General features: G+C 40.4%; 1 long non-coding RNA gene across 1 annotated transcript; it reads left to right on the forward strand.

The window, feature by feature from the left end:
* Nucleotides 1-1,250: 1,250 nt before the first annotated feature.
* On the forward strand, nucleotides 1,251-2,923 carry LOC148133006 (uncharacterized). The gene is made up of 3 exons (XR_015747030.1): nucleotides 1,251-1,446; nucleotides 1,989-2,101; nucleotides 2,881-2,923. It is a non-coding gene; the product is annotated as an uncharacterized LOC148133006 (long non-coding RNA).
* The last annotated feature ends 24,527 nt before the right edge of the window (nucleotides 2,924-27,450 follow it).

Consider the following 27,450-nt stretch of genomic DNA (forward strand, 5'->3'; position numbering starts at 1 on the left):
TGGGCATGGCCAGCTTGACGTCACTCGTGTCAGGGGCGCCTGTGGAGGCCCGAGTGCTCTGCCAGCAAAAACAGGGGTTTGGGAGGCTGCGATGGCCTCCTGCAACCCTCTGCCAGAGAAAACAGAGCTCATGCGTGGCCCTCCCGAGCTCCATTTTTGCTGACAGAGGATTGCAGGAGGCTGTTCCAGCCTCCCAAACTCCGTTTTCATTGGCAGAGGCACCACAGGCCAGTCCTTCATTGTTTCCAGGGTGGCCCTGTGGGCCAGATCTAAGCACTCCACAGCCCAGATCTGGCCTGCGGGCCTTGAGTTTGACACCCCTGATGTAAATTATATTAAACAGGACCAAGGAATTTTCTGTATCTCTTTGCTGTGATCCAATGGCATCCAGTAGACCAGTGGTGTCAAACTCGCATCATTATGGCATCATCACGTGATATATCATGACTTTTTTCCTCTTTGCTAAACTGGGCGTGAGCGTGGGCAGCGTGTGACACATCTGGCCTGTGGGCTGTGAGTTTGACAGCCCTTACAGCCCTGATTTGATAGCCTTTACCATTTTAGATTGTCTATGGTCCAGAAGTGTCCCTAGTCCTCTACACTACCCAAACTACACTTTTCTTAACAGTACAAATGGTCTTGATCTGAAGCACCTGGTAGCAGTCCTGGTTCTACAACATACACAATTGGACCAATGGGGGAGTCGGGAGGTTCTATGCTATTGGGTACAGCAGAAAGACATCCATAGGCCTGGTATTGTAAATCAGTGCTTCTCAACCTTGGCAATTTGTAAGATGTATGGACTTCAACTCCCAGAATTCCCCAGTCAGCATGGCATCTGGGGAATTCTGGGAGTTGAAGTCCACACATTTGAAAGTTGGGAAGGTTGAGAAACACTAATCTAAATAATGGAAAGTAGATGTAGGCCAAATCATGCCCAACCTTGCATAGGGTAAACCTAACTCCACCCAGTTACCTACGGTATATGTCCCAGGAATACTAAATCCTATTTGGTCTACCTAGCCCTCCAAGAAAAAAAAAAGAGCTGGAGAGAAAAAGTAACTAAAAAGCTAGTTTCCATTAGAGAACTTTCTGACCATGCCCAGCAACACAAGTACAATTCCCATGAACTCTCAAGCCACATCTATTGCTATGTGGAAAGAGCAAATGCAGAGCAAAGGGAAAATGCCAGTATCACACCCTTCTCCTTTAAATCTGTCCCTTCTCTCTCTGTAGGGCATAGGCCTCTGCAATGCTTGATAAAGTGGAAGTGTAGAGGCCACTGGTTTAATGGGGTGTAACAGAGAAAGGAATGTGGTATATGAAAGAGAGGAAGAAGTTGGAGAGCATCCATGAGCCTGTCTGCAGTGGTTGAAGGCTCAGTTCAAGAGCAAGATGAGGGCTGCTTCTACTGGAGAATTGCCAGAGGGACAGACAATGTAAAAGGTCAGTTCAGAAGGATGGTGGCAACATGGACCCCAAAAGTGGTTGCATCACACCAAATAAAAAATCTGAGCTACTCCCATCGCCATCCCTTCTAAAAGTACTAGCAAGCCTCATGACAGCCCAGAGCCTTAGCAAACTTAAGGAAAGCTCAAAACACTGGTAAAATATAATAGGGAGAAGTTTTTCTACACCAAGAAACTTCTTGAATAAGGACAGCCTTGTGCTTTAAAATTTATGTTGTGCATGTCTGCCTTGCGTTATCCTGCCAAGAACTTGTGACACATTGCCGGTATGTATCTTACTCCTCTACAAAGCCAGTTTATTCTCAAAGTCCCCTCTAAATGCCTCAAACATGGATAGGTCTGGGATCATGATACCAGTCCCACCATCTTATCTCCCCTTCGCCCTCCCCTCCCCGAACATCTCTGCATTATTAGCGGAATGTTTTTAATTTGATATGCTGAGAAGAGGAAGTTAAGTTCAATTTCTCATCCCCCAGCTCCTATTTTTAGTAATTGGCTCTGTTTATGAAATATTTCTAGGTAGGAAGAGCCATGGTGGCGCAGTGGTTAGAATGCAGCATTGCAGGCTAACTCTGCTCACAGCCAGGAGTTTGATCCTGACCAGCTCAAGATTGACCATCCTTCCAAAACGGGTAAAATGAGAGCCCAGATTGTTGGGGGCAATAGACTGACTCTGGAAACTGCTTAGAGAGGGCTGTAAAGCACTCTGAAGTGGTATGTAAGTCTAAGGGCTATTGCTATAGTCCAGGGGCAAGCCAAAAAGTCAAGATGGTGACTGCAAGGCTTTGATTGAGAGTCATAGCCATCATTTTGTACTAATGCTATTGCTATTATACTCTAGGGATCAAGGATTCTTGCAAGAAACGGAAGGGAGCAACCTCAGAAAATCAAGATGCACCAGCAGATAGTCATCTTAGATACCAAGGCTGCTTTGTAATTGTGAAGTTGGCATTTTATGATAGCATTCCTGCTAGAGATGCCCTTATGAACTTGTCACTCTTTCATTCCTTAAAATTAATTTTAAATGAATAATAGTAATGCAGGGGACAGCAATTCAGAGGCTTTTACTCATTTTATTATATTTGTTTGCTATCCATCTCACCATAAGGTGACTATGCATGATTTTTTTTTAGAAAAATAAATAAATAAATATCTCCATGGGCTTCTTTGATAAAATAATTCCACCCTAATAATCTTGACATAGTGAATGCTGAGAAGGCCATTTCTTCCAAAAAATACTGCTGTGACACTTCCTGCAATTCTACTGGGAACGTGAAAAGATTGACAGGATCCTGCATTAAGCAAAAACATTAAGAACTTTGGGATATCTGAAAATCTTACGTGCTATAGTAATGGCTGTCTACAATACCCACATTCTTAACCTTGTCCCTCAAACCTGTGCACTCTGAAGCTGATCTGGGAGTAAACTTGGAGTATAGAGAGGAGGAGAGAGGATGACTTGTCCCCATTGGTGTGAACTGAGGTCTACCAAAGCACAACCATGTCTATTACTGGCACCAGTGTTTATGAATGATCAAGTGTTCAGGAATGTTGTCCTCCAATGTCTGAAGCAGTTCCAGCTATGCTCGGCTTGGGGTATTTCAGACGCCCTGTCTACTCTCATGGCTGCAACATCACTTTGCATTCATTTCATTCATTTAAGGTTAGTTAAACTTAGACGCTTCCTCCTGAGGATCTTGTGCCAACTTGAAAGAAGAGCCTTCCACAATAGGAGAAGTGTTAAAAAGCCACGCCGGTTTATTTCCGATTCAACCACCATTGCAGTCAGACCCACTGCAAACCTACCTTATCCTAACAGCTGTTTTGGAAGCTGTTTTTGCCATTGGAACAAACTCTGCTCTCATTCCTCTTTCTTTCTTTTTTAAAGTCAAGTTTTTTAATTATATATAAGTATTCTGAATCCAGTGTATTGTCCAGGCATAGCATTTTACAAAAGAAAAGAAAAGAAAAGAAAAGAAATAATAACATATATACTGATAGTAATAGTAATAGTACAACAAAATGATTCTAAGCATATTTATAATTATATTAGCTTATTTGTAATCCTATTGATTATATTAGCATACTTATAGTTATAAACAACATTCAAGTTTAACTTAAACATAACAATGCTCTTTCCTCATCTAATTTCTACCTCTTATCTCTAACCATTAACAGAACCTATTCCACGTTAAGTAATTGTACCTTCTTTATCTTTTATTTTCAATGTCAGTCTATCCATGTATCTTATTTTAACTTGGAACAAATAAACTAACTTTGTATTTCTTCCTTTTATCTCCAACAGCCTTAATCTTTAGTTTGTCCAAATAATTGGGAATACCTGGAGCAACATCATGAAAAACGAGCTGTATCAATTTTCTTGGATGCCGATACTGTCTTTGACAATTGTATTTATTATTTTTATTTTATTTATCAAATTTAGAAACTCCCCATTTCTCTTATAGAAAGATTTTCACTGAGCTTTCCTGTTTAAAGATTGGGAAGATATGAACTTTGGAAAGAATTTTATTTTCTTTATACTAATTTTTGTTAAAAGTTTTTTCCCTTAATATAACATTCAAATGAAAATAAAGACAATGGGGAAAAGGTAAAAACAACAAGGTAGAAAATTTTGGGCTCAAATACATACAGAGGATTATAAATATTAAAAATTGAAACCACAGCTTTTCCTCCTTGGACTGACAGATAAACCATTAGAAAAGAGCAATGGAACATTGTTTTTATATATGATAACTGCAGAAAAATTATATGCACAACGATGGAAAGATATGATAATACTACCGAGGAATGGTAAATGAAGATCAGGGAACTTGCTGAAATGGCTAAATTGACTTGTTTTATTAGAAAAAAAAGACAATATCTACATTCATTGGTGACTGGAAACCCCTTATGGACTTTTTGCATTAAAAAAATGATTTATGGTTTTGATGATTAGACAGGATAGAGTACAGCAAGAAGAAAATCATGTAGCTTTAGTGAGAGACAGCTCATAGGGAAAGATAAGTTAAAACATAATTATAATGATAACTACTATGAAGATCAGAAGCCACTTCATTTATCCTTTTTCTTTTATCTTCTACTCTTTTTCCTTCTGTTCTTTTAGCATTTCTTTTTTTTTCTTTCTCCTTTTTCATTCTATTTTTTCTTTGTATTAGTCTGTATTGTTTATTATTTAATTATTATTGTTTATTTATTGTTGTTAAAATTTTCAATAAAAATTATATGTATATACAATATGTATCTGGGTGTGGAGAGATCTTCCCTACAATTTTTTCCAGCTACTCTTGAAAGTTCACTCATTTAACCTTCTTAAAGGTAAAATGCCTGCAAAGGAGTACTTCCTGAGGTTTTACTACACAGCATATACCAGGGGTGTCAAACCTGATTTCATTGAGGGCCACATCAGGGTTGTGTTTTACCTCAGAGGGTCAGGGTGGGCGTGGCCAGGGTGGGCATGGCCAACTCGACATCACTCCCGAGCTCCGTTTTCAGCTGCCATTGCCTCCTGCAACCCTCTACCAGTGAAAAAGGTGCTCAGGGGGCCTCCCAAGCTCTGTTTTCATTGGCAGGGGGTTGCAGGAGGCTGTGGCAGCCGAAAACGGAGCTTGGGAGCCCGTTTTTGCTAGCAGAAGCACTGCAGGCCGGTCCTTCACTGTTTCCAGAGTGGCTCCATGGGCCAGATCTAAGTACCCCACAGGCCAGATCCAACCCCTGGACCTTGAGTTTGACACCCTTGGCATATACATACACATGATGGGTCTATGCTGGGTACACAGAACTGGATCATCAATGACTTTTGTGCACTGTGCTGTGATCTTTTTGCTAACAAAGATGTTATCCGTACATCCATATTTGTACTTTATAATTAATTCTAATTAAAGTTTCAACCTTCCAATTTTCTCTGGACTCTTAACTTCTTCATAACTTTGTAAGATCAAAATCTTATCTAGCTTTTTGCTGTTTATTTCAGATTCTTTAAATTCTTAAACTTATAATTAAAGGTTTCTTTCAGTCAGGATTCTTTCAGTCAGGATTAAAAGCAGACTCACTCAATGTTTTCAGATTTGTCATTTTGAAGGTCTCCAATAGCTTAGAAGTAGTTAATGAGCAATTTCTGAAAGTGATTAGAAAGTGAGGTATGCAAACTTAGTGTCCTTTAAAACTCCCTGTTCTGGTTGCCAGCAAGGGGACTAATCCTGCCTTCTCCTGAAGCACAGGCCTGCAGAAAACTGCTATCCACTGGTCTTCTCACAGGGAGCAGCTATCTGGAGCACAAGTGGGTAATCTCCCACCCTTTCTTATCTGGAGAAGTACCCCAAGGAACCCTTGGTCTTTACCTTCAGCCATCAGCTTTACTTTCACAGAATTGCCATACCTCACCTAAAATGGTAAATAATGTTGTGTGGACTCTCCATAAAATGTTATAAATGAGGCAGAGTAAAACCTTGCCTGGAAATATTTTTCTACTGTTGGAGACCTTTTCCTTGGCAAAGGTTTTGTACTATTAACAGACAGATGGGAAGTTGAAATTCCACAAATTAAAACATGTCCTGGCACAGCAAAGTTTGCAATTGAAAAAGCTGCACATTTATATATTTCTGCACATTTATATATTTCTGCACACTTCCAGAAGGCCTTTGAAAAGAAACATCCTCTCTCTGCTAAGGGGGTAGGATGGCAGTCAAAATTACTCCATGTGCTCAAACAGTCCAGTGTTAATTTGGACAGATGTCACTAGGAGATGTGTGAATAGGAAAAAAAGATCTCATTCCGATTCATAATTAAACTTGGAAGCCAGTTTCACTATGTTTTGATGTTTTGAATGTTCACTTATTTCTGCTCTTGATTGACAAATGCCTTGTTGGCAAATATTAGTACAACTGCAGTTTTAAAAACAAAACTGTTTCTGCTAGCAGTTGGTTGTTGATGAAGGCCAGATTTACTAATGCTTTTCCTTGCTTTTCACAATATAATGATGCTGCTTGCATTCAAATTGTTAACCATATTGCTTAGTCAGACCAAGGAACAGAAAGCTTTAAATATAACAAAACAAAACAGAAGTGTCTTTGAAAGTCATTGAACATTTGGGTTATAATTTTCCATTAAAATAGGGAGTCTGTCATTTAATACATCTATGCATGTATTAAAACTTTCGTTTAGAGAGCTGAGTCAAAGCTAGTTCAGTCCAATTTCATCACTTTTCCAAATCAAATCGGAAAATCAAATTTGAGCTGATTAGAATTTTTGAATTGATTTGAATAATTCTGCTTATTCATGTAAATTGGCTTTTTCCAAATTGACCCAGGAATCAGAATTAGTCTGAATCAAGTCACCCTGAGTTCCACAAAGCTATGTACAACTAAAATAACAAAATCTAGTTATCAACTATATGAAATATAGGTAGCATTCAGAGAACAAACACATCATTTTCCTCCAGTATTTTCTTTGTAATACTATTATTGCTTTACCTTTAAGGTAGAGTATTTTTGTACAATTACAGAACAGGCTCTTAAAAACACCAAGGACTGCAGAGGCGTGTTTATGATGGAAAGGTGTCAATCACCACAGTGAATCATCTACACTCTAGAATAACGCACCTGTATTTTTCACTAAGAATCCACAGGTGAAAATTCCGCAGTCTGGAAACATATATTATCACTTATTTCTACATTTTTATTTTTAAACCATTTTAAAGCTAAATAAAGCTAATAGAGGGAACTTGTGGCTTTGTGGGAAAAGAGAAAGAGTTCTGATGCACTGAGAATGTGGGACTACAGGGATAATTTATTTTTGGGCCGGCTATATGGAGGAGAGTGGGGGGACTAACCACCAACTTACATACAAAAATAAGAGAACTGAAGCATTGAATACAGGCAGTGGAAAGGATAGGAGGAGAAAAATAAATGCTGCATTTTGGACCATGCATGATTTTTAAAAACAACAACCAATCCTCTGTAAATTGACTTGTACAGAACACTCTCAGGAATGTCCTTTTTCTCAAAAGGTAAAATTTGGTGACCCACAATGCATTCATGTTTGGATGTCTCTGATTTTTAAGTAAGACCAGCTCATCTTCTTATTAAACTGTAATTCCTAAATAACAGCTGCATTACTTATTCCTTTCCAGCTAGGAAATGCATTGTGTTGCTAACTCTGCTGTCACTTCTATTTTGGCTGAGGTTCTTTTTTTTTTTTTTTTGCCTTTCTGAGCTGAGGAATCCCATCAAAGCCACTGTTGATTTTAAAAGGAGCCTATAAACTGCAAATTGGTCAGCCAACATTTTAGAATCTGATTTCAAAGTAATGTGGAAATTGTCTGCTAACAGTGTGTCAGCAAGAATATGGAAGAAGCAGAGACATATTTATTATTGATCACAGAGGATCTCTCTCTCTCTCTCTCTCTCTCTCTCTCTCTGTGTGTGTGTGTGTGTGTGTGTGTGTGTGTGAAAATGTCACAAAATGATGACTGTGACTCTCAATCAAAGCCTTGCAGTCACCATGTTGACTTTTTTGCCTTGCCCCTGGACTATAACAATAGCATTTAGACTTATATGTCGCGTCACAGTGCTTTACAGCCTTCTCTAAGGGGGTTTACAGAGTCAGCCTATTGCCCCCAACAATCTGGGTCCTCATTTTACCAACCTCAGAAGGATGGAAGGCTGAGTCAACCTTGAGCTGATCAGGATCAAACTCCTGGCAGTGGGCAGAGTTAGCCTGCAATACTGCATTCTAACAATTGCTCCACCACAGCTCCTATTTTAAATAAACTTCTTCGAATTTCATCCCCTCTCTTGAGTTCTTTGCATGTTTTGGGCATCAAGCTCTGTAATTCATCATGAAACAGCCAGTCCAACTTTCTGTAGCTGGGTGCATCAGCTTGGTAGGAATACTGGTCTTCTCTATACAACACATGTATCCAAATTACATAACACACTAAATCAGAAGGTGTTACAATGTGCATAGATTATTACAGCTCTTTACTGTAATAAATGTTTTACTGTAATAAATGTTATTACATAAATGTAGTATTTATTTCTATAGTTGAAGCCACTTAAGACAGCCTTTTAATTTCTTTGGCCCCCAGAAACTTTGGGATGCACAATTTACATATAGATAAATAAATTGTAGACCTATTATCAGATAGACAGACAGACAGACAGACAGACAGATGATAGATCTGTTCAGAATGAGACGGTAAATCAATTTGAATACCATTCTCTGATTAAAAAGAAGCAAGGAATATAAATTAAAGAAATCCACTGTAGGAAAAAGAATCTGACAGAATGCCAGCCCCTCAGTTAAAAGAACTGGGGTTGTTGTTTTTTTAAAAGCTTTTTATTTGACATGATTCTGAAATTAACAAGAGTTTTTAGCAAATTCTGGACATGTGACAGAAGATAGATGTTTCTACCAGTGCTTTTTGCTGTAAATCAACCATTAAGTTGTGTTAGTTTGGCATATATCAAGGACCTAGAAATATATAGTACTATTTTTAATACAAGCCATTGCTTTGTTTATCAGCAACTTGTGCATTGAACTTTATGATGGATGGTTGCTCCTGCGACACTTTGCGGACAGTGTGAATATGAGGCCCATAATAAATACTTTCTCCTTGAAGGAACTGAAGTTCACTCTGTGGAAAGTAATTTGGTTTGATAATATATATTTTTCCTGAAGACCCAGCCTGGCCTTTTATTTCCACCATTTTGTTCTTTTTCCATTATTGCAATAATTACTTAAAATTACAGCTGCTTCCTCTTTTCAACTCACAGTTTCACATAATCCTATTTCAATCAACATTTTTATCATAACCCAAGAATGGCTGTGATCTTCAGCACAATCAGCAGGGGTTTGTGTATGTCACCCTGGGGAGTAGAATTTCACTGAATCCAGTGCAACTTGTTTAAAGTGTCTACTTGTTGTGCCATCAAGTTGTTTTTGAGTCTTGGGGACCACCTAGATATATTTCCTCCATGATGATCTATTCCTAACCTAATCGTTCAGCTCTTTCAACAGTGCACTTGTTGCTGTTGGAACTCTCTCCATTGTTGTTGGTCATCTTCTTCTACTCTTTCCTTCCACCTGTTCTGACCCAGGCTTTGTCAAACGTAGTTAAACACAAACTTGTTTTAAAAGCGAAACCTATTTTAATGCAACGCTGGGAGTTATTTTCATTCACAGCCAAAACTAACTGAAACAGTTCTCCAAGATAAGCACATGCCTGTCAATGCTATGGAATGCTGCCAAAAACAGAAGTCTCCAAAGCAATTATAATATTACCAGAAAAAAAACGACCAGAATACGCAAAGCTTCAAGAAGGACTCAGAATCTAATTGAACTGCTTTGCTTCCTGCAAAGCGTTTGTCATTGAGGTCTGACTTTTATTCCTTATGGGAGGGGCAATCACCTCCCAGCCTTACTCCCGAATCGCCCCTTCTGCTTCAGTTACTCTTGCCTTCTAGCAGCTCTGTGCACATGTGCACTGGGAACAGGCTCCCCTGAGTCCTCTGCTTTGCTGCTACCAGACTCTGAAGGCTCCGGAGGGAGAACCCCACTCCCAAATGGTCCTGGCCCCAACCCTGCAGGACCCTCATCCAAGTCCTCTCCAGACTCCCTGACTGTTTCCCTTTCGTCCTCACTGTCCGATACCTCTTTCATCTGCACCGGCTGCTGGTGAACCACAACAACACCTTTTCCAACATTAGAGCCTTTTCCAGAGAGACTATATCTGCATCTAGGGGGCTACCACAAAAAAGAGAGGTTCAACAGATTCTCCAAAACACCCAAAGGCAGGACAAGAAGCAATGGATGAAAACTATTCAAGGAGAGGGTCAACCTAGAACTAAGGAGGACTTTCCTGACAATTGGAACAATGAATGAGTGTTTAATTGTTAAATCAATACGTAATCCAGAATTTGTATGTGCTCCAACACTGAAGGTTTTTTTTAGAAGAGATTGGACAACCATTTGTCTGAAATGCTATATGGTCTCCTGCTTGAGTAGGGGGTTGGATTAGAAGATCTACAAGGTCCCTTCCAACTTTATCAATCTGTGCTTCTGTTATACATGTTTGCAGAACCCAATATTATTATTGTCAGTTGATTAGATTTTTTTTTCTAAAAAAAAGAAGAAGGAAGAAGCAAAGAAGATAACTGTGATGTTCGTATATTTGAAATAAATAAATAGAAGGACCTATAGCACAAGGGCATCAGAATAATGCTTTAAGGTTGAGAGTCTATGTGCAGGGAGCTGTGATCCTTTTGAAAACTCTGAGATTTATTTCTAAGGAACCTGAGGTATTTTTCCTTCTCTCTTTGAAACATTTAAAGAACAGAATCAACAGCTACATGAAAGGGGGAGAAGAGGGGAAAACATTGTGGATGAACAATAAAACATCAGTAAATAAACAAAGGATTTACAAGTATCCTAACATTTAAAAAATCAATACTCCATTAAGTCATCAGTTAATTAATCAATTAAATGTGTAGAACTACATTCATTATAGCCTCTTAAGACATGGCTAAAAATATCTATAAAACCCTAGATTTTAATACTGACATTGCTATTACCGCTATTTGTCATTATTCCCCAAATAAAACACACATATAATTATGTAAAGGTAAATAACAGGAAAAGGGAGGAAAAGAGAAAACAGTCGAAAAAAGCAACAAACTAGTGAGAACCATGGTTTCTTTCTCTCTTCCCTTCCCCAACTGCCTTTGAATTTAAAACAACTTATATCATCTATGCTGACACTTCAGCATTTAAACTTATTTTTGTCTTTTAAAGCATAATTTGGAAGCTTTCCTCCTGCTTCTGAGGCCTTTAGATAATTATACTGTGTCTCCCTAAGAGAGAACGATTTGATGTGCAAAACAAGGAGCCTCTTTATCGTGTATCCCAAATTACACCACTTTGGTTTCAGTGTGATGCTGTTTACAAAGTAAAATAACAACAAGGAAAAAATATGAAAGAATTGAAATGGTTTTGTGGCCAAGCAAGGGGGAGATTTGCTGATGCTAAAAGCAATAATCAGGTATTATTATTGCTACATATTCTTGCTGATCAGTCCAACACAGTATTTTAGATTAATTATATTTACCAGGTGGCTGGAAACATCTTTAATTGGTATGGACTCTAATATTTCTGCACTAATTTATGTGTGTAGGTTTTTAAGGATGATATTCTTTTGCCCTTGTCTGATAGGGTCAACTGAGCCTATTTCCTATATTTTATTGTGGCACCTGTTTTGTCAAGTTTTGTGCCTTGACCTGCAAACTCTCAGCTAGCTAATTGTCCAGTCAGGTTGGATGAAAAAAATGTAATCTTCTTCTTAGCTAACCTCTCAGCATAACCCTCTAGAAGGGTCAAAGAGTGTGCTTTGCTTGCAAATGTTAAAAGGCAGCTAGTTCTTTAGATCCGACAATGTTGGAATAGTGGCACAGATAATTACATGACTAATTAAGTTTAACTACTAATATTTTTTAAATAATTTCCCCCCCTTTCCCTTGGTATATTAAGTAAATTGCAGCTTGGAAAAAAAATCTCAAAATTGAACCTTTGGCCTTAGCTACCATTTCTTAAGGATAGAGCCAATTTGGTATAGAAGCCCCAGGCTCAAAAGCAGGAAAGTTTGAGTTCTAATTCTGCCTTAGGCCCAACTCTAGCTGGGTAACTTAGGGCCAGACACTTTCTTTCAGCCCTGGGAAAGAGGTAATGGCAAACAATTTATTAAATCTTGCCAAGAAAGCCAAAGGGACATGTCCAGGCAGTTGCCAGGTGTGAAGACACATTTGAAGATGCATATGTGCATGCACACAAATACCTGTTTCTTAAACCTAACTGAATGAATTAAAAAGGCAGGATAGAATATTTTTCCTAAAGGAGAAATGTGGGGGGGAAACCTTAAGAGAAACTAGCCCAAGTCTCCCTGCCCCAAACAGAAACTGAGGAGGCCAGCTTTTAGAAATGCAGATTTGGTAATTCGTTCAGAAAGACTGGCTAAGCCAGAAAAGCAACACGATAAGCAACACAAGCCAAAGGTTGACAAAATTAGCTCAGACAAACACCTGGGATTTGTATTTTAGAATTTGTATTTCCCCTTTTGCTTATAGAGCCAGCCATATACACGACCCCTACACGATACAGAAGGTATAAAAACCCATCTCCGCTAAACTCCATTTTGTCAGCTGTTCCAGAATCACATGTGGTTGGTGGTTCTGTCATCAATAGATGGACCTTCTTTCCAATCAGCCTCCAGAAGCCTCCATGTTGTTTCCAGTGTCTTTCTCCCAGCTTGGAACTGAACCGGATGGATTTTCCTTCCAGCATCTTCTTACAACTTACAGTAGAGAACTTACAATCTCCATTAGTAGTTTTGATCTGAATTAGTACCTCTTTTCACAGATGCTCATTATCAAAATTTAATGGAATATGAATTGTAGTGTCTAATATCTTACTTTACTCTTAAATATATATTTTAGACAATTTTCAGGTATTGTTATGCCAGAATTATCATAAGTTTCCAGCAAATGATTTTTTGAATGTTCCAGCTATACTTCAGTGCTGATTATATTATGCCAGGTATTCACAAAAATATCTGTATGGAACAAGTGGATTTTGTCCAACAGAGATAACCAGGCTACTGTTTACCTCAGCTTTCCTTATTTGGCTGAGAATTCTGGGAGATGCCGACCCAAAATATGGATGCCAAGATTGGAGAAAGCTACTTTATATAATGACAAGGCCTCCGGAGTTTCTAGGGATAGTCAGAACAGCTGCATAATTATATATATTGTGATAAAAATAAATTAATGCATTTTCTGGAAGATTAATTTTAATTAAGATTGGTACTCTTCTAATTTTGGCAAGTTAAAGACTAAAGATAAAATTAGCACAAGAGCTAGTTTTAATTATTCTAGTAAGGAAGGATTATAAAGAACAAAATGAGGCTATAATGAGCACTTCTGGCAAAGCAAGCTGCAGAGGCCCCCATTTCATTTTCTAGGATTAGTAAGGAAACCAGAATACTAAATTGTGGACAAACATGATTCCCTTCCACTTAAATGTAGATGGCAAGGAAAGAATTTGCTAGAGGATTTTGTTCTCAGTATCATTTGTAAAGAGCAATGCACTGATGGAGGAAGACAGAAGGAATCTAACTTTACTTCAGGATTGCCAGGTATAATTCTTCTGGGATTTAAGAAGGAAAATTCAATGTTTCCCTACTTCTTAGATGGAGTAGTTAAGCAAATAATTTGCATTAGTTTATATCATTTTATTTTGAATGTGGTCCCATTATAGCAATTTTCCTTGAGGCTCAATTTCCATTTTGGATAAACCTATCCATTGTTTACCCTCACTCTTTGAATTCAATCTCCTTTCTCTAAACTCAATACCTACCCATGTATCAACTTCTTGCTTTGGATGGATGAATACAAATAAATACAAATTTAAACCAACATTTTTAATGCACCCACAGTCACTTATCTGAGATAGACAAGGCGACCGCACCCCAGAAGGCTCTCCAATCTGCAGCGGGGGGGGGGGGGGGGGGGGGGGGGGGGGGGGGGGGGGGGGGGGGGGGGGGGGGGGGGGGGGGGGGGGGGGGGGGGGGGGGGGGGGGGGGGGGGGGGGGGGGGTTTTTTTAGGGGGGGGGGGGGGGGGGGGGGGGGGGGGGGGGGGGGGAGGTGATAAATAAATAAGTTAATGCAAATATGCATCTTGAGGATTGTTTTCTACTAGGCTTAGGTAGAATTAGTACATTTGGATTGCAAAACCTTGGCAACCACTAGGCAGAAAAAAAAAATCTATCTCTTTTCTGCCACCTTTTGGCTATGTGGATTTTGCAGTTTAGGGGCAGTAGTTTCAGTCTAGGAAGGTCTTGGCAGATTAACTGCTAATGCTAGGCTTAAACTCCTTTGTGTTTTTTAATCAGCAGAAAGGGGAAGACACAATTCTTCTTTTAATCATGCTCCTGTTTGAAAAGAAGAACAGAAAGTATCCAGTAAATATTAGTAAAACATTAACTATTCTAATGCCCTATGTATGGTGGTGAAATATTTTTTTAAACAAAAGCTCAGTATTGTAATGTTCATCAATACATTACAGTAATATCATGAGAAAGTGAAAACAAAGAAGGTTTAGAAAAAAACAACAACCCCAAACCCACCAACTCAATATTTAATAATATTATAGGAAAGATAAAACTACAAAGCAATAGAAGAGCTAAAAAGGCAGGCAGGTTAATTATCCCAAATGTAATATTCTGCACTAATTGTTATGTTATATTTGTTGTAAGTTCTTTGTTATGGGTAACTCCTAAAATCACATGTGAAGAGGCTACTAGAGTTAAAGGGCTGCTGAAAAGTCAAGACTTGGTCATGCCTTTCCTGAGTTGTCTGTTCGGAGTCTTTCTTCATCCATGATCACGAAGTGGACCAATGTTAGAAGTCCTGACTTTATAACAATCAGCAACTCTTTCTGAAGAACCTATCAAAAAGAAGCCCCAAAAGAGAGAGAGTAATGTAAAGATAGTTGCACAGCTGTGTAAATCTGATGTTCACAAGTTTTATACACTGCTCAAAAAAATAAAGGGAACACTTAAACAACACAATGTAACTCCAAGTCAATCACACTTCTGTGAAATCAAATTGTCCACTTAGGTAGCAACACTGATTGACAATCAAGTTCACATGCTGTTGTGCAAATGGAATAGACAACAGGGGGAAAGCATAGGCAGTTAGCAAGACATCCCCAATAAAGGAGTGGTTCTGCAGGTGGTGACCAAAGGCCACTTCTCAGTTCCTATGCTTTCTGGCTGATGATTTGGTCACTTTTGAATGCTGGCGGTGCTGTCACTCTAGTGGTAGCATGAGACGGAGTCTACAACCCACACAAGTGGCTCAGGTAGTGCAGCTCATCCAGGATGGCACATCAATGCGAGCTGTGGCAAGAAGGTTTGCTGTGTTTGTCAGGGTAGTGTCCAGAGCATGGAGGCGCTACCAGGAGACAGGCCAATACATCAGGAGACGTGGAGGAAGCTGTAGGAGGGCAACAATCCAGCATCAGGACCGCTACCTCCGCCTTTGTGCAAGGAGGGACAGGAGGAACACTGCCAGAGCCCTGCAAAATGACCTCCAGCTGGCCACAAATGTGTATGTGGCTGCTCAAATGGTCAGAAAAAGACTCCATGAGGGTGGTATGAGGGCCCGATATCAACAGGTGGGAGTTGTGCTTACAGCTCAACACCATGCAGGACATTTGGCATTTGCCAGAGAACACCAAGATTGGCAAATTCACCACTGGTGCCCTGTGCTCTTCACAGATGAAAGCAGGTTCACACTGAGCACATGTGACAGACGTGCCAGGGTCTGGAGATGCCATGGAGAACGTTCTGCTGCCTGCAACATCCTCCAGCATGACCAGTTTGGCAGTGGGTCAGTAATGGTGTGGGGTGGCATTTCTTTAGGGGGCTGCACAGCCCTCCATGTGCTCGCCAGAGGTAGCCTGACTGCCATTAGGTACCGAGATGAGATCCTCAGACCCCTTGTGAGGCCATATGCTGGTGCAGTTGGCCCTGGGTTCCTCCTAATGCACGATAATGCTAGACCTCATGTGGCTGGAGTGTGTCAGCAGTTCCTGCAAGATGAAGGCATTGATGCTATGGACTGGCCCACCCATTCCCCAGATCTGAATCCAATTGAGCACATCTGGGACATCATGTCTTGCTCCATCCACCAATGCCACGTTGCACCACAGACTGTCCAGGAGTTGGAGGGTGCTTTAGTCGAGGTGTGGGAGGAAATCCCTCAGGAGACCATCCGCCACCTCATCAGGAGCATGCCCAGGCATTGCAGGGAGGTCATACAGGCACGTGGAGGCCACACACACTCCTGAGCCTCATTTTGACTTGCTTTAAGGACATTACATCAAAGTTGGATCCACCTGTAGTGTTTTTTTCCACTTTAATTTTGAGTGTAACTCCAAATCCAGACCTCCATGGGTTGCTAAATTTGATTTCCATTGATAATTTTTGTGTGATTTTGTTGTCAGCACATTCAACTATGTAATGAACAAAGTATTTAATAAGAATATTTCATTCATTCAGATCTAGGATGTCTTATTTTTGTGTTCCCTTTATTTTTTTGAGCAGTGTATCTGCTTGAGATGTTCCTTGTTTTGGTTCTTTTTTATTATCCATTTTTAATAAAAAGTCACGGTCTTGTTCACAGACTCATTAACTCACTTTTATTAACACATCTGCCTTGGTATGATGTTTTATTGGTTTCAGAACAAGACTAATTACAGGAAAATATAGTGAACTATAGTGAACTCCAGTCAGACTGGGGCAAACATCATAGAAGAAACTGGGGACGAAGCATATGATTTTATTTATTTGTATCCTGACTTTATTATGTTCATAAATAGCTGAAGGCAGTGAACATATCTAATACTCCTTCTTCCTCCTATTTCCCCCACAACAACAGCCCTTTCAGGTGATTGTGCTCCTTCTGGATTTGTTTCAACCCAGAAAGAGTTTCAGAGAAAGCTAAATCTTGGTTGGACTAAACTGAGCAACTGCATTTCTTTTTCTCTCCACACAGGCCTGTTCAAGCGATGGCCGCCTCCTGAGACTTGTCTATTATCAAAAGAAAGCCACCCCTGGGGGCAGAGAGAAAAAGAAGAGGAATTTTGTAAAATCAAGGCAGAATATCCTTCTCATTTTCTTTGCCCAAGTTAGAACAAGCTGGCTGAGTGAGTTCATTGATCTTTCTATTGTGCGATTAGAGTACATTAGAGTAACATTAAAGCAAATTTATATTTGAAACGCCTGGATCTTTTATGACGAAACTCCGCACAAGTGTGGGGGAAGAGAACTAGGATTGCTTAAGCAAATTAACCCAGTAGAGGTGATAGTGAAACAGTGAGGATCTCCAGCATTGTGCAGAATGAGGATTGAAATGTTTTTTCTTCGTAACAGGAGATTGTTCAGGTTGACATTTCCTGGGATTTGCATTACCTTCTCAAAACTGGAAACAGTTTTGTCTTTAACAGCACCATTTTACATTTCTAAAACTGAACCTCCCTCCACAATTACCTGCTTGATATTTGTTCTTGGCAAGTTTTGATGTAGCCCTTGCTGCACTTTCATAACATTTCTGTACATAATCCAAAATATACAGAATTTATGTCTGCAAATTCTTTAGTACTGTAGGAAGTTAGCACCCACCCTTCTCCTAGAAAAATGAAATATCCTGGGAAATACTAAAAAGGCAGAATATTTCCCCTAAAAAGAGTAGAAACTCAGAAGCAGAAACTCACCTCAGAAGTAGAAACTCACCCCCACCTTTGTTAATGGGTGGGCCATTAAGGCCTGGGCCAGAATACTTTACATAACAAAGATCTCCAGGTAAAACTATAGCAATTGCCCAAAGCTCTTTCAGTGCATCATCCAGCAAGGCTCAACCAAGCCTGGAACCCAGGACAGCCTACAGCAGACTTGTCCAACCCGCGGCCCACGGGCCGCATGCGGCCCAGGTCGCCTCGTAATGCAGCCCAACGCCCACCCCAACCTTCATGAAAGATCCAGCAAGGAGGAGGAGGAGAGGCAGGCACGAGGCAGGGCGAGGAGAGCAACAGAAAAGGCGGGCAGCCACAGCCCAAAAGTCCCGCCCTGCCACCTCCTGCTGTTGCCGCCGCTGCCGCCGCCGCTGCTGCTTCTGCCCCCCCCCGCCGCCACCGCCGCTGCTGCTTTTGCCCCCGCCGCCGCCGCTGCTGCACCCCCGCCACCACCGCCGCTGCTGCTTTTGCCCCCCACCGCCACTGCCGCTGCTGCTTTTGCCCCTGCCACCACCGCTGCTGCTTCTGCTCCCCCGCCGCCACCGCCGCTGCTGCTTTTGCCCCTGCCGCCGCTGCTGCTGCTTCTGCCCCCGCCGCTGCCGCTGCTGCTTCTGCTCCCGCCGCCACTGCCGCTGCTTTTGCCCCCGCCGCCACCGCCACCGCTGCTGCATTTGCAGGAGGAGAGGTAGGCGTGAGGCGGCGAGCTTTCTTCCCCGTCCCCCCGCAAAATTTGGCCGGAAAATTAATAAAAATAAATAATTTGCAGGAAGAGAGGTAGGCGCGAGGCGGGCAAGCTTTCTCCCCCTCCCTCCCCGCAAAATTTGGCCGGAAAATTATAAAATAAAAAATAAATAATTTTTAATAAATAATAAATAATTATTTTATTTTATTTTATTAATTTAATTTAATTTAATTTAATTTAATTATTTAATTTAATTTAATTTAATTTAATTTAATTTAATTTAATTTAATTTAATTTAATTTAATTTAATTTTTTAATTTTTTAATTAAATTAATTATTTAATTTAATTATGTGCGGCCCAAACCAAATTTTCATCTTCTAATGTGGCCCAGGGAAGGTGAAAGGTTGGACAGCCCTGGCCTACAGAGTTGCCCCTGCGTGGCCCCATGGGAGTCTGACAACCAATCAGAATACAAGCTCCAATTCAAATCCCAACAAAGGTTATAAAACCCAGGCACTCTCAGCATCTCAGCCTTCTTGACCTTCTCTTCTCACCTTGAAGCATGTGATCATCCATCCTTTTCACTTTGGAGCTTCAAGTCTGCTGTCCACCGTTAAACCATCTTTCCTAACAGCCTCTATGTTTCTGATGTCTTTTCCCCCACTTGGAACGGAACCCAGAAGGATATTTCTTTCAACAGTACTTCACTAAAAAAGCCAGCTGGTGTACAGATAGGGCTCAAACATAGGTTTTATCCCCTCTTCCTTGGATGTCTGGCCATCTTCCTTGATGAGGTGTTGGAAGAAATGCCCATCTGGGTTCAGATCCAAGTGGGGAGAAAGACACTGGAAACATGGAGGCTGCTTGGAAGGATGGTTTAATAGTGAACAGGATCACTTGGGTTTTAGGTCACAGGCAGCTGAACACACGGAATGGAGAGTATTATTTATATCCTCTCTTGGTCTTTGAACTTGAGCTTCCTATTCCTTTGGCAAGGGCAAGTATCCTATTGGTGTCAGACTCCCAGGGGGCAGAGGTCTTAGCTAACTTTGCAGGCTGTCTGTGTCCCAGGCTTGGTTGAATCTTGCTGAGTGATGTAAAGAAGCTACATAATCCTATTATGTCCTGGAGGGTCATGTCTTAATCCCATCACCCTATAGCTGAGGTCTTTTGTTTTGTATCAAATATTTGCTGGGGGCCGGGAGCTGCTCTTTGTCTTTAAAACCCTGTTTCTCCTTTTCTCATCCAAGGAAATACAATATTCTGCCTTGCATGCTTTTATTTTTAACTTGATCTGAGTTCTGATGCTAGCAGCCAGGATTGCTAATTGAGCGATCTGCCCCTTAAAGTTTGAATTTATATCATTATTTCCTCAATGGTAACGAGCTAACTAATCGAAATTCTGCTGGGGAGACAAAGCAGCCAGCTTTGCAGAAAGCATGTTTGACACCTATTACCTAGCTTCAATCCTGATTTTCATAAAACCTTGTTTCTAGCTTTTCAGACTTGAAAGAAAAACTAAATATATGTTAGTACTTCTCATATTTCAGCTGTTGCAACATTGCCTCTTTTTGGGGAAAAAAGTTTGCTGGAATCTAGAATGGAAAGCAACGCCTGATTCATTCTCGCTTCCTACCAATGGCGTTTTTGTCACAGAACCAGAAGGCTTTACTTATGCAAATAAATGCTAAAAGGAGCAAACTGTGGAAAAGGAAACAGTATGCTGAGACTATTTTTTACCATAAAATGTTTTCTAATTACAGATGAAATTTGCTGGCCTAGAAAAAAACACATCATTGACCAGAGTTGTAGCCTTCTCCAGCGTGGTGCCCTCCAAAGTACAATTCTCATAATCTCTAGCCAGAGTGATGAAATAGTGAGAGTGGTGGACTGCTCTGCTTAGACTGCAGGGGTGTCAAATTGGTGGCCCACAGGCCAGACACGTCACACACAGGCCACACCCACCTCAGCAAAGGGGGGAAATGTCACGATACGTCATGTGATGGCAATGTGATGCCACGAGTTTGATACCCATGGCTCAGAGGCCATAGGGACTTCTAGGGAAGGTTTTCTCAACCTTGGCAACTTGAAGATATGTGAAATTCAACTCCCAGAATTCCTCAGGCGGAACTCTGGCTGGGAAATTCTGGGAGTTGAAGTCCACATCTCTTCAAGTTGTCAAAGTTGAGAAACATTGATGGGGGTGGTAGAGGCAGAATGACAGAATTCTGATGGTATTGTATGTCAGTTAGTCTCTATTATTTTTCCGAAGAGTAACCTTAAGTGACAGCAAAGAATTTTGATTGTTTTAAAAATATTCTGTTTTTGTTTCCTAACTTGAGTGGTCATTTATTCAATTTAAATATTGGAGGCAGATCAGATATCTTTTTATGTTTTCGGGAGCTTAAATATGAAACAATTCTGCCTGGAAGTAATTTAAGCTCTTAAGAAGTGCACCTGATGTGGTTTCCAGAGAGATATTTAGGTTAGACTGTTACTGGGAAATCAAAACAATATCCTGGAAGAAGGCAATGACAAACTGCTTCCATAGCGTTGCTGGAAATATGTATGTCCATAAGATTTTCATGCATTTGATTCAAGGGGACTCTACTCTTCCTACTGCAGCAACAAAACAATAAAAGGTATTCCATATATCCCTATTACTCAAGAAGAGAATCCATGATAGTCTAGTTATGATCATGATGCCAAAAGAGTTCTTATGGGATGAAAATGCCTTCTTCCTTATTGCTTCTGCAAGGAAGGAAAGTGTTGCGTTGTGGGAAATGACGACTCGAGACCCAGTTGATTCTTTGTTCTCTTTTATTTTTCTAGAACTGAACAACTGCGGAACCGCGGCAGCCTTCTTTATAGCGGGCTGCTCGCGGCTCGCGGCCAATGACGGCTCTTTGAATTTCCCGCCATCAGGACTAACCAATCCAAGGTGAGTATGTAAATATATAACAGAAAGATTCCCTAACTTGCCTGAAAACTCTCCCTGTACTTCCATGGGAGATCATTCCCACTTTATTGTTTCTCCCACATCTAGTGGTCACTTTGCTACTGGAATGAAGCATCTTCTCGGCCTACTGGTCCTCACTTCCAGCATCTTGAAATTCAGCCTCTTGTTCTTGGAGCTTCCACTGTGTATGCGTTCATGTGTGTTCCTTCACCTTCTCCTTCCTTGTGGCTATTGGGAAAGGAGCTCAATTGTAACATTGCTGGAATGGCACCATCAAAAGTTGCCATGGCAACTAAAAACCTCAAGAATTTTCAATATGAATGTGTGTGCACAACTTATCATCCCAATGCAAAGTTTCCCCCTCAAACTTTTTCTGGGATGTTTTGTAAAAAAAAACATGGACAAATGTATACAAATGTGTCGGTGGAGAGAAAGAGAGAAAAGGAGGGAGGGAGGGAGAGAGAGAGAGAGAGAGAGTAATTTTTTCCCTTTTCCTTTTATTGTACGTGATGGGAAGGTGTGGTGGTTTAATCATGGACTTGAAACTCCTTGAGGAATGCAATAGGACAGTCCATGCCAACTTGAAAAGAGAAAAAAAATGAGCATTAAGATTGAAAACACCTTGCAAAGTCTAGCTAAATTAGGATTTGAAATTCACCTTTCCTCTGGATGCATTTCATAAATAGAATTGGCTGCCTTGGATGATTTCATCAAAGCAGAAATTTTTAAAAATGTCATTTCAAATGTCACATAATTTTCAATATGTGTTCATGTCTTTTATATTGGGAGTAAACAGTCTTTGTATGTGTTTCATTTTCATCAGCAAGAAAATCATGCTGTGGTAAGTTACCTTTTTAATAAGTCATCTCTCTGGAGCAAGTAAAAGCAAGTTATTAAGTTTTTATTTCATACTCCGAAAAACTGAAATATAATTATACTCTATAATGGAAGTGTCTATTTTATTTTAATAATTTATTTTATTCATATTTTCTTATTGTCAGAACTTACGTATCATAAGTTGTATAAAGCAGCAGCTAATATATGGATTCATGCTTCATTTAATGTGCAACAGAATAAATCTAAACTGTTAGAACAGTAAGAGACCTTAGTATTGAAGACAATTCATTTAAGATTTTGTCTAGCTTTGTTTCAATATGGAAACCATTTTGGGGCTTTTTCCTAGAAACCAAAAGAAATTTTTGAATTTGATCATTAGAATTGTTTATGGTTATGTAGAAATACTGTGTAATATTGAACTTTAGATCAAAAGGTTAATGTATTTTATATTTGTAAATGTATCAAAAAAGTTGGAAGTCCCAATTTTTCTATTTTTTTCTTATTTCTTGGTATCTTCCCCCTCCCTATTTTTTTCCTTTTTAATTATTTATTTCTTGTTTCCTATATTTTATCCTTTTTTGCAAAATTAATTAAAAAAATTAAAGAACAATGATTTATTTCAATATTTTATTTCAACATCATTCAACACCCAATCACATTAGAATTTATTATACTATAAATGGAACACTTGTCAACATTCTTATTGCTTGTGTTTTAATGTCATATTCTGGATCTTCTTTCCTGCAGCTGCTTCATTGACCTCAAATTAGGTGTGCCAAGAAAGTTGAAATAAAGTCAGATGCCACTTATTCAGCAGCTATGTACAGTCATCTGAATTCACCTTTGAACCATCAGTGTGATGCAGCTGATGAAAAAATAATGCAATTCTAATTGAATCAACAGAGGTATAGGTCCAAATAAAGTAATTCAATATTTGAAGTTTCAATTTTGGGCGCTACACTTAAAGAAGAATTCATACCAATAGGAACAAAGGTTATCAGTGAACTGGAAACTTATATGCAGGGAGACTGAGGTATTTATCCTTGGAAGAAGACATTTAAGAAGGAATATGATGGCATTCTTCAATCACTCAAGACACATTACACAAAAGAAGGCTAGTCTTACATTAATGTCCAAAGTGCATGACAAAGAATAAGGGATCTAAGTTACAGAAGACAGAATAACACTAGTGAATGTTAGAAACCAAATCTTAACATAAAATATCTTGACGATGTAATTGGTTATCCAAAAAGGTGGCATGTTCCTCTTCCCTGGATATGTCCAAATGGAAGTTAGGCAGTCATTGTCTGAGATATTTTAATATGGTTTCCTACACTGAGCAGAAGATTGAACTTGGTGTTTTGAACAACCTCTTTCAACTCTATGATTAAGTCCAGCTTTGGTACAGCTTGAATGATATTATTGTTGTAACTTTCCATTTCTAACATCACAAAAACAACACAAAAATAAAAGTCTTCAAACTATAAATATTTTCACTATCTCCAAATCATATCCATAGAGCAATTTTTGCAAAGATGTACTGTATGTAGATTATTTTATCCATTGCCCTTAGTTTCTTGAAATGCTGATAGGCTACTGAGCTCAGGCTGAGTCATGGCTCATATTTCTTTCTGTAAAACATGGTTCTTGCTTATCAGTCATTCTGTACTCAATGGAACAATTTTTTGACATTAACAAGTGTGTACTAAACTATTGGCATAATTGCAGAAACACATGTGCCACAAGTTGTCAGTTCAAATGCTTTTGATGTGGTTCCAAATATTTTTATTTGTTTTTCCTATAAATCACAACATGATTCCAAAGATAATATGGAATCTTTAAATTCTCATAATTAAACATTGCATATATACTAAGTCCCACTGTCCACTTGTTCAGGGTTTTATGTTCTCATTGGTACCACATTTCCCAATGGTGCTACTTTTTCCCTGTAAGCCATAAATGCACAAGCTTGTATTCTTTAGTGGTCATTTTAATGCTTTGTCATATAAAAAATGTTTGTGTCAAAGTTCCAACTAACGAACCCAAACAAATCAGAACTCTGAGACTGGAATCTTCCTCAAAGGACTTCTTTATTGGGTGTGTCATATGGGCACAGTCAAATGTAAAACCAACTCTTAACTCTTTCCCATGGTTTCAGTATAATTAAAATAGGAAATAACACACACTGCACCCCCATTGTCACAGATCACAGTTGGGTTAATTGCCAGGTTCTCCAGGCACTCCTCCCTGATTTTATCCATCACCTGTGGAGATGACCTTGGTTCTCATGAGAAAGCTCTGTGTTGTGTCTAGCAATGCATTCCATCCTCCGTCCCTTCTCCCCACACTATGTAGCAACTGAGGAGCAGGAAAATGGCCCCTGCCAGGTTTGTTTCAAAGTTGATAGTTTGTGGGCCAGGTGGCTTCAGTTTTTAAAGACATTTTTACCATCTGTAGGATGCCTTTCCCTAGCAAAACATAAGATGCCAAAAGAATCTCTAATGATCTTATAAGATAATACATCTGATGTGAAATTAAAATAAAAGCAAAATGGCAGCCTTTTTGGCCATTGGAAAAATAGCTCACATTTCTACTGGTGAAGCTACTGGTATTTACACTGTGTTGTGCTTCATTTATCTTGTTTAATGAACTAACCACAACTAGTTCACACTGTGTTAAAACATTAATCCTGGTCTCTAAATCATATCTTGCTAGGATCACACAAGGTGCTAAACCAAAACTAAACAAGTTACTCTATGGTTTGGTGCAATGTTTCCCAGTTTATTAAACTAACTGGAGTTTATAGAATATGGCTATTGTAAACTTTTGAATTTCCAAGAATTTTTCAATGAACAAGATGATCAATGAGGAAAAAAAATGAGATGGAGGAATTCGATTGATGTCTGAATCATATCCATAGCAGGAAAAACTACCGTGTTTCTCACAAAACAAGGCCGGGCCTTATTTTTTTTTGACCGCCGAAAAAACGGCTAGGCCATCTTTTCCTCCCCCACCTAGAGCAGGCCATACACACGTACCTCACTGCGAGGCCACTTCTATCAGCCGATGAAAGCTCCCCAAAGGCAGAGTCCCCAGCCGCTTGGGACAAGGCGTGGCTGCCCGTGTCCCCTCGCCTTCAGGCAGTCTCTTTCGGGCGATGGAAGCTCCCCAAGTGCAGTCACCAGCCACTTCTATCGGCCGGTAGAAGCAGCCTCGGGGTGAGGGGAGTGTGTGTGTGTGCTCACCGCGAGGCCGCTTCTACTGGCCGATCGAAGTGGCTGGTAACTGCACTTGGGGAGCTTCCATCACCCGAAAGAAACTGCCTAAAGGCGAGGGGACATGGGCAACCATGCCTCGCCCTGAAGCACTGGGGACTCTGCCTTCAAGGGAGCTTTCATCGGCTGATAGAAGCGGCCTCACGGCGAGGGAGTGTGTGTGTGCCCTCACCCCGAGGCCACTTCTACCGGACGATCGAATTGGCTGGTGACTGCACTTGGGGAACTTCCATCGCCCGAAAGAGACTGCCTAAAGGCAAGGGGACATGGGCAGCCATGCCACGCCCTGAAGTGGCTGGGGACTCTGCCTTCGGGGAGCTTCTATCGGCTATCGGGGTATTCTAGCCTAGGCTACCTGCAGGGCACTCCTAAAGGCAAGTTTTCTCCCCCCACCCCCACCCTTCCCCCTCATTTCTCTTCATCTCGTGTAGTTCTAATGAACGATGTGAGAAATGGCGGGGAAATGCATGCTTTAAATAGGTCTAAATTTTGGGGGCGGGGCTTAATTTCACCTCATACCTAGAAATCATGCTGGGCCTTCCTATTGATGGAGGCCGTATTGTTGGAGAAACACAGTATTGCATAAAATTCTGGAGAGCCATCAGATGTGCAAGCATAATCTCAGCATAATCTCAGTTGATAAAAAGCATACATGATAGCTGTTTTGCATCCCTGATAGGATGGTATTTGTTTTTACTGTCAACAATATATGACCATTACTTTCAATGTACCTACTTTAGTTGCTCAATATTCAAATTCTGGGCATGAAAGAGAAGGTGGTATCCATCCTCAAATCACTGTATCTAATTTGGCTGTGGTAAGTCATCCTTTTGCTGGTCAAAGTTCCCACATTGGTTTTGTAACCCATGGTAGAAAAATGGCTGGGTGCCCAACACACATTTTGAGAAAACTGAATTTGGATTGCTTGTGGTAGGTCCTTTTTAATAGGAATATATAACCATCTTGGGACATACAGCTCGATTTTCATGGTGACTAACTAACAATTCCAGAGAAACCCAGTCTTCATATCAACGATCTTGGTATGAAGGGATTCCAAGAGCTATCAAGAGGGAGTTTAGGACTTACGAGAATCTCTTGGACTGCAAATATCTCATGCTTGACCTGAGATAGTGTCTTATCCCTGGCTTTGTGAATGTCAAGACTATGTGGCTGTTCACTTGTCTGATTTTTTTTAGGCTCTTTTACTGAACTGCTACTACATACAGGAAGCCCATACTTAATGGCCCTAACTGGGACCAGAATTTCTATCGCTAAGTGAAGTGACCACACTGTTTAGCTAAGGCAGGGTTGTCAAACTTGATTTGATTGAAAGCTGCATCAGGGTTGCATTTGACCTCGGGGGGGAGGTGGCCGTGGCTGGAGTAGGCGTGGCCAGCTCAACATCACTCACCAAGGCTCCGTTTTCAGATGCGATGGCCTCCTGCAGACCTCTGCCAGTGAAAATGGAGACCAAGGGGACTGTGTCCGGGCTCCCCGGGCTCCAATTTCACTGGCAGTGGCACTGCAGGCTGGTACTTCACTGTTTCCAGGGCAGCTGCACAGGCCAGATCTAAGCACCACGTGGGCCGGATCCAGCCCGCGGGCCTTGAGTGTGACACCCCTGAGCTAAGGCCATTGGTAGTCCTGGTTATGATTGTTAGGTGAGGACCATGCTATCATTAAGTGAAACTTCTCCTGATGCTTCTCCTGCCCTACCACACTCACTTCAACTCCCCATCCAACTGTGACCTTTTGGCTATCCCGCATCCTCTCATCACTCCTGCACTTGGTAGCCTCAGCTAACAATCTGTTTCCTCTCACTGCTGGGGAGGTGTGGCCAACCAAGATAGCTGTTGAGCCTTTGC

The sequence above is a fragment of the Notechis scutatus genome, chromosome 1 (genome assembly GCF_049901735.1).
Source record: "Notechis scutatus isolate UNSWTSFEM ecotype Mainland chromosome 1, rNotScu1.2, whole genome shotgun sequence".
In the NCBI taxonomy this organism is placed as follows: Eukaryota; Metazoa; Chordata; class Lepidosauria; order Squamata; family Elapidae; genus Notechis; species Notechis scutatus.